Source organism: Arachis ipaensis, chromosome B8, assembly GCF_059453495.1.
Source record: "Arachis ipaensis isolate K30076 ecotype BB chromosome B8, ASM5945349v1, whole genome shotgun sequence".
NCBI classification, from domain to species: Eukaryota; Viridiplantae; Streptophyta; class Magnoliopsida; order Fabales; family Fabaceae; genus Arachis; species Arachis ipaensis.
In genome coordinates, this window is record NC_142443.1 from 33,790,440 (window position 1) to 33,800,437 (window position 9,998).

At 39.7% G+C, this 9,998-nt stretch overlaps 1 non-coding gene across 1 annotated transcript; it reads right to left on the bottom strand.

Annotated features, from left to right (window-relative positions):
• Positions 1-1,501: 1,501 nt before the first annotated feature.
• LOC148547652 (small nucleolar RNA R71) lies at positions 1,502-1,609 on the bottom strand. Its single transcript, XR_015898619.1, has one exon. It is a non-coding gene; the product is annotated as a small nucleolar RNA R71 (small nucleolar RNA).
• Between the last annotated feature and the right edge of the window lie 8,389 nt (positions 1,610-9,998).

Here is a 9,998-nt window from a genome sequence, read left to right on the forward strand (position 1 = left end):
AAATAAGTTCTTGATGTTCATCATGATCTTCAAAGTGTTCTTGGTGTTCATCTTGACATTCATAGTATTCTTGCATGCATTCATTGTTTTGATCTAAAATCTCCATGCATTGAGCATTTTTAGTGTTTTTCTCTCTCATCATTAAAAATTCAAAAATCAAAAAAATATCTTTCCCTTTTTCTCTCTTAAAAATTTCGAAAATTAGATTTGACTTTTTCAAAAATTTTTAAAATCTAGTTGTTTTATGAGTCAAATCAAATTTTCAGTTTAAAAATCCTATCTTTTTCAAAATCTTTTTCAAAAATCAAATCTTTTTCATTTTTCTTAGTTATTTTCGAAAATCTTAAAAATATTTTTCAAAAATCTTTTTCTTATCTTTATCTCCTAATTTTCGAAAATAACATCATCAATTAATGTTTTGATTCAAAATCTCAAGTTTGTTACTTGCTTGTTAAGAAAGATTCAAACTTTAAGTTCTAGAATCATATCTTATGATTTCTTGTGAATCAAGTCATTAATTGTGATTTTAAAAATCAAATCTTTTTCAAAACTAATTTTAATCATATCTTTTCAAAAATATCTTTTTCAAAAATTTAATTTTCAAAATATCTTTTCTAACTTCTTATCTTCTTATCTTTTCAAAATTGATTTTCAAAATTTGTTTCAACTAACTAACCAACTTTTTGTTTGTTTCTTATCTTTTTCAAAACTACCTAACTAACTCTCTCTCTCTAATTTTCGAAAATATCTTCCCTCTTTTTCAAAATTTCTTTTTAATTAACTAATTATTTTAATTTTTAATTTTAATTTTCGAAAATTTACTAACCTTTTTCAAAAATAATTTTCGAAAATTCTCTCTCTCTTTTCTCCTTCTATTTATTTATTCTTCTACTCACACAGGGACCTCTATACTGTGGTAAAAAGGATCCCTATTATTATTATTTTTCTGTGCCCTCTTCTTTGTCATATGAGCAGGAGCAAGGACAAGAATATTCTTGTTGAAGCAGATCCAGAACCTGAAAGGACTCTGAAGAGGAAACTAAGAGAAGCTAAATTACAACAATCCAGCAAGCACCTTTCAGAAATTTTCGAACAAGAAGAGGAGATGGCAGCCAAAAATAATAATAATGCAAGGAGGATGATTGGTGACTTTACTGCACCTAATTCCAATTTACATGGAAGAAGTATCTCCATTCCTGCTATTGGAGCAAACAATTTTGAGCTGAAACCTCAGCTAGTTTCTCTGATGCAGCAGAACTGCAAGTTTCATGGACTTCCATCCGAAGATCCTTTTCAATTCTTAACTGAATTTTTGCAGATCTGTGATACTGTTAAGACTAATGGAGTAGATCCTGAAGTCTACAGGCTCATGCTTTTCCCCTTTGCTGTAAGAGACAGAGCTAGAGTGTGGTTGGACTCTCAACCTAAAGATAGCCTGAACTCTTGGGATAAGCTGGTCAAGGCTTTCTTAGCCAAGTTCTTTCCTCCTCAAAAGCTGAGTAAGCTTAGAGTGGATGTTTAGACCTTCAGACAGAAAGAAGGTGAATCCCTCTATGAAGCTTGGGAGAGATACAAAGGACTGACCAAAAAGTGTCCTTCTGACATGCTTTCAGAATGGACCATCCTGGATATATTCTATGATGGTCTGTCTGAGTTATCTAAGATGTCATTGGATACTTCTGTAGGTGGATCCGTTCACCTAAAGAAAACGCCTGCAGAAGCTCAAGAACTCATTGACATGGTTGCTAATAACCAGTTCATGTACACTTCTGAGAGGAATCCTGTGAGTAATGGGACGCCTATGAAGAAGGGAGTTCTTGAAATTGATACTCTAAATGCCATACTGGCTCAGAATAAAATATTGACTCAGCAAGTCAATATGATTTCTCAGAGTCTGAATGGAATGCAAGCTGCATCCAACAGTACTCAAGAGGCATCTTCTGAAGAAGAAGCTTATGATTCTAAGAACCCTGCAATAGCAGAGGTAAATTACATGGGTGAACCATATGGAAACACCTATAATCCATCATGGAGAAACCACCCAAATCTCTCATGGAAGGATCAAAAGCCTCAACAAGGCTTTAATAATGGTGGAAGAAACAGGTTTAGCAATAGCAAGCCTTTTCCACCATCCACTCAGCAACAGACAGAGAATTCTGAGCAGAATCCATCTAGCTTAGCAAATTTAGTCTCTGATCTATCTAAGGCCACTGTGAGTTTCATGAATGAAACAAGGTCCTCCATTAGAAATTTGGAAGCACAAGTGGGCCAGCTGAGTAAAAGGATCACTGAAATCCCTCCTAGTACTCTCCCAAGCAATACAGAAGAGAATCCAAAAGGAGAGTGCAAGGCCATTGAATTAATTACCATGGCCGAACCCACAAGAGAGGAGAAGAACGTGAATCCCAGTGAGGAAGACCTCCTGGGACGTCCAGTGATCAATAAGGAGCTTCCCTCTGAGGAACCAAAGGACTCTGATGCTCATCTAGAGACCATAGAGATTCCATTGAACCTCCTTATGCCATTCATGAGCTCCGATGAGTATTCCTCTTCTGAAGAGAATGAGGATGTTACTGAAGAGCAAGCTGCCAAGTTCCTTGGTGCAATCATGAAGCTAAATGCCAAATTATTTGGTATTGAGACTTGGGAAGATGAACCTCCCTTGTTCACCAATGAACTAAGTGATCTGGATCAACTGACATTGCCTCAGAAGAAACAGGATCCTGGAAAGTTCATAATACCTTGTACCATAGGCACCATGATCTTTAAGGCTCTGTGTGACCTTGGTTCAGGGATAAACCTCATGCCCCTCTCTGTAATAGAGAAACTGGGAATCTATGGGGTGCAAGCTGCTAAAATCTCATTAGAGATGGTAGACAATTCAAGAAAACATGCTTATAGACAAGTAGAGGACGTGTTAGTAAAGGTTGAAGGCCTTTACATCCCTGCTGATTTCATAGTCTTGGATACTGGAAAGGAAGAGGATGAATCCATCATCCTAGGAAGACCTTTCCTAGCCACAGCAAGAGCTGTGATTGATGTGGACAGAGGAGAATTGATCCTTCAATTAAATAAGGACAACCTTGTGTTTACAACTCAAGGATCTCTCTCTGCATCCATGGAGAGGAAGTAGAAAAAGCTTCTCTCAAAGCAGAGTCAACCAAAGCCCCCACAATCAAACTCTAAGTTTGGTGTTGGGAGGCCACAACCAAACTCTAAGTTTGGTGTCAAACCCCCATATCCAAACTCTAAGTTTGGTGTTGGGAGGTCTCAACAAAGCTCTGCACATCTGTGAGGCTCCATGAGAGCCCACTGTCAAGCTATTGACATTAAAGAAGCACTTGTTGGGAGGCAACCCAATGTTTATTTATCCAATTTTATTTTTGTTTTTCATGTTTTCTTAGGTTCATGATCATGTGGAGTCACAAAATAAACAAAAAATTTAGAAACAGAATCAAAAACAGCAGAAGAAAAATCACACCCTGGAGGAAGCACCTGTCTGGCGTTCAACGCCAGAATAGAGCATGGTTCTGGCGCTGAACGCCCAAAATGGGCAGTATCTGGGCACTGAACGCCTAAAATGGGCAGCATCTGGGCGCTGAACGCCAGAATTGCACCCTGGAGAAGAGCTAGCGCTGAATGCCCAGAACAAGCATGGTTCTGGCGTTCAACGCCAGAAATGGGCAACAAATGGGCGTTGAACGCCCAAAATGGGCACCAACCTAGCGCTGAACGCCCAGAGTTGTGTGTAAGGGCATTTTACATGCCTAATTTGGTGCAAGGTTGTAAATCCTTGAATATCTCAGGATTTGTGGACCCCACAGGATCCCCACCCACCTCACCCTCTCTCTCTCCATTCATGATCATCCCTTCTGCTTTCCATACACCACTCACATCCATACACACATCCTTCCATCTCCTCCATATTTTCTTCTTCTTCTTCTATTATTCTTTCTTCTCTTGCTCGAGGGCGAGCAACATTCTAAGTTTGGTGTGGTAAAAGCATAGCTTTTTTATTTTTCCATAACCATTAATGGCACCTAAGGCCAGAGAAACCTCAAGAAAGAGGAAAGGAAAGGCAATTGCTTCCACCTCTGAGCCATGGGAGATGGAAAGATTCATCTCACAAGCCCATCACTAAGAAAGGATGGAGCAAACAAGAGAGCACATTCATGAATCTCAACAGGCACATGAAGAAGCTCATCATCAAGAAATTCCTGAGATACCTCAATGGATGCACTTTCCTCCACAGAATTATTGGAAGCAAATCAACACCTCCCTAGGAGAATTAAGTTCCAACATGGGACAATTAAGGGTGGAACATCAAGAGCACTCCATCATCCTTCATGAAATTAGAGAAGATCAAAAAGCAATGAGGGAGGAGCAACAAAGACAAGGAAGAGACATAGAAGAGCTCAAGGACATCATTGGTTCCTCAAGGAGGAAACACCGCCATCACTAAGGTGGACTCATTCCTTGTTCTTACTTTCTCTGTTTTTCATTTTCTATGTTAAGTGCTTATCTATGTTTGTGTCTTCATTACATGATCATTAGTATTTAGTAACTTTGTCTTAAAGTTATGAATGTCCTATGAATCCATCACCTCTCTTAAATAAAAACTGTTTTAATTCAAAAGAACAAGAAGTACATGAGTTTTGAATTTATCCTTGAACTTAGCTTAATTATATTGATGTGGTGACAATGCTTCTTGTTTTCTGAATGAATGCTTGAACGGTGCATATGTCTTTTGAAGTTGTTGTTTAAGAATGTTAAATATGTTGGCTCTTGAAAGAATGATGACAAGGAGACATGTTATTTGATAATCTGAAAAATCATAAAAATGATTCTTGAAGCAAGAAAAAGCAGCAAAGAACAAAGCTTGCAGAAAAAAAAAAAGAAAATAGGCGAAAAAAATAGAAAGAAAAAGAAAAAGCAAGCAGAAAAAGCCAAAAGCTCCTAAAACCAAGAGGCAAGAGCAAAAAGCCAATAACCCTTAAAACCAAAAGGCAAGGGCAAATAAAAAGGATCCCAAGGCTTTGAGCATCAGTGGATAGGAGGGCCTAAAGGAATAAAATCCTGGCCTAAGCGGCTAAACCAAGCTGTCCCTAACCATGTGCTTGTGGCGTGTAGGTGTCAAGTGAAAAATTGAGACTGAGCGGTTAAAGTCAAGGTCCAAAGCAAAAAAAGAGTGTGCTTAAGAACCATGGACACCTCTAATTGGGGACTTTAGCAAAGCTGAGTCACAATCTGAAAAGGTTCACCCAATTATGTGTCTGTGGCATTTATGTATCCGGTGGTAATACTGGAAAACAAAGTGCTTAGGGCCACGGCCAAGACTCATAAAATAGCTGTGTTCAAGAATCATCATACTGAACTAGGAGAATCAATAACACTATCTGAACTCTGAGTTCCTATAGATGCCAATCATTCTGAACTTCAATGGATAAAGTGAGATGCCAAAACTATTCAAGAGGCAAAAAGCTACAAGTCTCGCTCATCTGATTGGAGCTATGTTTTATTGATAGTTTGGAATTTATAGTATATTTTCTTCTTTTTATCCTATTTGATTTTCAGTTGCTTGGGGACAAGCAACAATTTAAGTTTGGTGTTGTGATGAGCGGATAATTTATACGCTTTTTGGCATTGTTTTTAGTATGTTTTTAGTAGAATCTGGTTACTTTTAGGGATGTTTTCATTAGTTTTTATGTGAAATTCACATTTCCGGACTTTACTATGAGTTTGTGTGTTTTTCTGTGATTTCAGGTATTTTCTGGCTGAAATTGAGGGACTTGAGCAAAAATCAGATTCAGAGGTTGAAGAAGGACTGCTGATGCTGTTGGATTCTGACCTCCCTGCACTCAAAATGAATTTTCTGGAGCTACAGAACTCAAAATGGCGCGCTTCCAATTGCGTTGGAAAGTAGACATCCAGGGCTTTCCAGAAATATATAATAGTTCATACTTTGCCCAAGTTTAGACGATGAAAACTGGCGTTCAACGCCAGCTCTCTGCCCAATTCTGGCGTCCAGCGCCAGAAACAAGTTGCAAAGTGGAGTTCAACGCCCAAAATGGCACAAAAGCTGGCATTCAACTCCAAGAATGACCTCTACACGTGTAACATTCAATCTCAGCCCAAGCACACACCAAGTGGGCCCCGGAAGTGGATTTATGCATCAATTACTTACTTCTGTAAACCCTAGTAGCTACTTTATTATAAATAGGACTTTTTACTATTGTATTAGACATCTTTTGATCATTTTTAGATCTCTAGACCTCCATGGGAGGCTGGCCACTCGGCCATGCTTACCCTCTATCACTTATGTATTTTCATACGGTAGAGTTTCTGCACTCCATAGATTAAGGTGTGGAGCTCTGCTGTTCCTCAAAGATTAATGCAAAGTACTATAGTTTTCTATTCAATTCATCTTATTCCGCTTCTAAGATATTCATTCGCACTTCAACCTGAATGTGATGAACGTGACAATCATCATCATTCCCTATGAATACGTGCCTGACAACCACTTCCGTTCTACATTAGATTGAATGAGTATCTCTTAGATCTCTTAATCAGAATCTTCGTGGTATAAGCTAGATTGATGGCGGCATTCATGAGAGTCCGGAAGGTCTAAACCTTGTCTGTGGTATTCCGAGTAGGACTCTGGGATTGAATGACTGTGACGAACTCCAAACTCGCGAGTGCTGGGTGTGGTGACAGACGCAAAAGAATAGTAAATTCTATTCCAGTATGACCCAGAACCTCCAAGATGATTAGCCATGCAGTGACAGCGCATCGGACCATTTTCACAGAGAGGAATAGGATGCAACCAACGACAAGGGTGATGCCTCCAGACGATTAGCCGTGCTGTGACAGAGCATTTGGACCATTTTCCCGAGAGAATTGAAAGTAGCCATTGGCACCGGTGACATCCTTACATAAAGCCAGCCATAGAAAGGAGTAAGACTGATTGGATGAAGACAGCAGGAAAGCAGAGGTTCAGAGGAACGAATGCATCTCCATACGCTTATCTGAAATTCTCACCAATGATTTACATAAGTATTTCTATCCTTCTTTTATTATTTATTTTCGAAAACTCCATAACTATTTTATATCTGCCTGACTGAGATTTACAAGTTGACCATAGCTTGCTTCAAGCCGACAATCTCCGTGGGATTCGACCCTTACTCACGTAAGGTATTACTTGGACGACCCAGTGCACTTGCTGGTTAGTTGTGCGAAGTTGTGACAGACAATAAAACTAGATCAGAGCACCAGGCCTTTGGAGCCATGGATATGTATCACAATTTCGTGCACCATTGTGAATTGTGGAAGTTTGAGAACCAAGTTAATTTTTGGTAAAAACCAGTTTTTGGTGAACTTTGATGGATCATAACTTGAGCCTCAGTTTTTGAAATTCGTTGAAATTTATTTTAAATTAAATTTCACTTAAAGATCTTTAAATTCATATAAAGTTTGATGCAAATGGAGTTTTGTAGAGGAAGTTATGAACGTTTAAAGTTTGGGTTTTAAAACTAATTTTTCTGCAGCTTTAACATTTTTCTAAATTTGCTAAGGCATGCGTACACGGACCTGTGCACGCGACGCGAGCATTGGCCACTGCCAAGTTCCCTCACGTACGCAGGCACTAGCATGCGTACGCAAGTTTTTGACACGTGACGCGAGCATCCCGTTCGGGTTGGAATATTCGCGTACGCGAGCAGGGTGTCACGTACGCGACCACCCATTTTTAACCGTGTGCGTACGCATGGCAGGGGTGTGCATACACACAACCCTTGTTTTGTTGAAAATGTGTTTTTCCTCACATTTAAGGGTTTTCTAACTTTCCAAACTTCCATAACTTCTCTTTGAGACTTGTGGTTAATAATTAGGCCTAGGACTAGCATAGATGGGTTCATGTTTGATATTTAATGGATTTATATACGGGTTTTAGAAGATGGTGACTTAGGCTTGGTATGTCAGTTGGGTGGTTTGTCTTGCGAACTAGTGGGAGCCGGGTGGATGATAAATGTAACACCCTAATATTCAAATTCTTATGCTCGAGTCATAAGTCAATGATAATAAGGTGGTACGACTCTCAAGGGGGATTTTTAATACATAATTATAAGTAAAATAGAAAGAAGTATTAATCAAGAAGCCTGAAAAGAGTAAAAATAAAATTGCGAAGACGTATCACTCACGCATCGGCAACTAAAAGATAAAGCGTGAATTCGAAAGCATTATAAGGATAAAGTCATAAAGGAGAATAAGAGAAGGACAGTATATAGATATATAACATAAGTAAATAGCCACTAGTCACGACCCGCGAAGTTTAGGTCGGCTATGGTACAGTATAACAGTAGTTGACAACAGAATCTCCTAATCTCTCCCAAAAGAAACATAAGAGCCTCTATAGGCAAGTTCAAAAGAGTTCAATACATAATAAAGCTTTTCAAATAAAGGTGGAGAGATTCTAAGAAAATATAAAATAGAGAATATAAAGATCTTCGCCATCTTTCATATGAACCACCGCTCACTTCTGAGCACCTGGACCTGTATCTGAAAAACAAGAGATATATACAGAATGAGAACCCCCGACCCATGGGTTCCCAGTACGGTAAAAGTTCCAAATAAATATAATGCATTGTATAAAAACTCACTAAGCATCCTAAACTTCCTTTCACCAAATATTCACCCTATGTTCTCACTAGTCCATAAACAAGCAATTGTCATAAGGGAATGCTAACTCTAATTCATATCTTTCATGCTTCCCAACTTTCTAACTCTCCAACAAAACAGAATCAGAATCATAAGCCAAACTATCACCAGTTATTTTGTCTCAGCAATTCTATAGTGTTACCTCTGATTCTCACCTGGAGCAAGTGAAATCACATCACTGCGTCTACCCAGGAAGCTCAAATTATCTCATTCGATATTCATCATCATTATTCAATTATATCATCAATTCATCTCATCAAGAACAGCCCTCAGCGTCCACCGACACCAGCATGAGGGACCTCTCAGTTGTACAAACACAATCAATACAGACAAGTAATACACAAATAAGGTACAAGTAGAACAGATAGCATATAGTCAGGTAGCATCGCATATATGATATAGCAATCCAAACAAATAGGCAAACCCAAATAATTCTAACATATGCAAATGATGTATGCCTGCCCTATGGCTGATGAGTCTCATCTATCGGTTATAAAGCCAACCCGACAAGTCCTGGTAGCTAACCATTGGACTGTCCCTTTGTCGTGCATCCCCAACTCGAGTTATTCACAATCATAATCATAATCATACAACACCCACACTGGTGTTTATTCACGGGGGCGAGCTCATTCGAAACTTTCACAGTGTCCGGCCACACTTACGACATAGGGTCAACAGAATCTCGGATCTCAACCTGGAGCAAGTGGAGCCGACCTACTGCATCTATCCAAGGAAATCCGAAACTCAGATAATTTCACAAATCTCAAATTATACTCGATTGGGAGCAAGTGGGGGCTAACCACTGCATCTACTCTAGGAGTCTCAAAACCATAGTTATCAAACCCGGCCGGTTCGACCGGAAACCTGGTCACCCAGTCACCTGGCTGGGCCGAGCCACACGTTGAACCGGCCATGCAATGGACCTGGTGGAATCCGGTTCAACCCGGCGGGTTTTGACTAAAACTGGTGACCCGGACGGGTTATTTGACCCGATCCGGGTGGTGCATTTTTTTAATATCCTAAACCTAAACGGCATCGTTCTACTATCCCCCCTCTTTTCGTTGAAACTGAAAGCCTAGGCTATCCCCATTTCCCTCATTGCCTTACCCTCACATCTCTGATCTCCCTAATGGCATCTGAGACAGATCTCTTGAGAGTTGAGTGAGTGTCAGTTCATCAATCGGCCTCATCAATCACCGCCGAAGTCACCAGTCACCGCCGATACCCCCTCTCAGCCAACCTCATCTCTCCGTCTCTCCGTCACCCTCGTCGTCACTCTCCGCGGC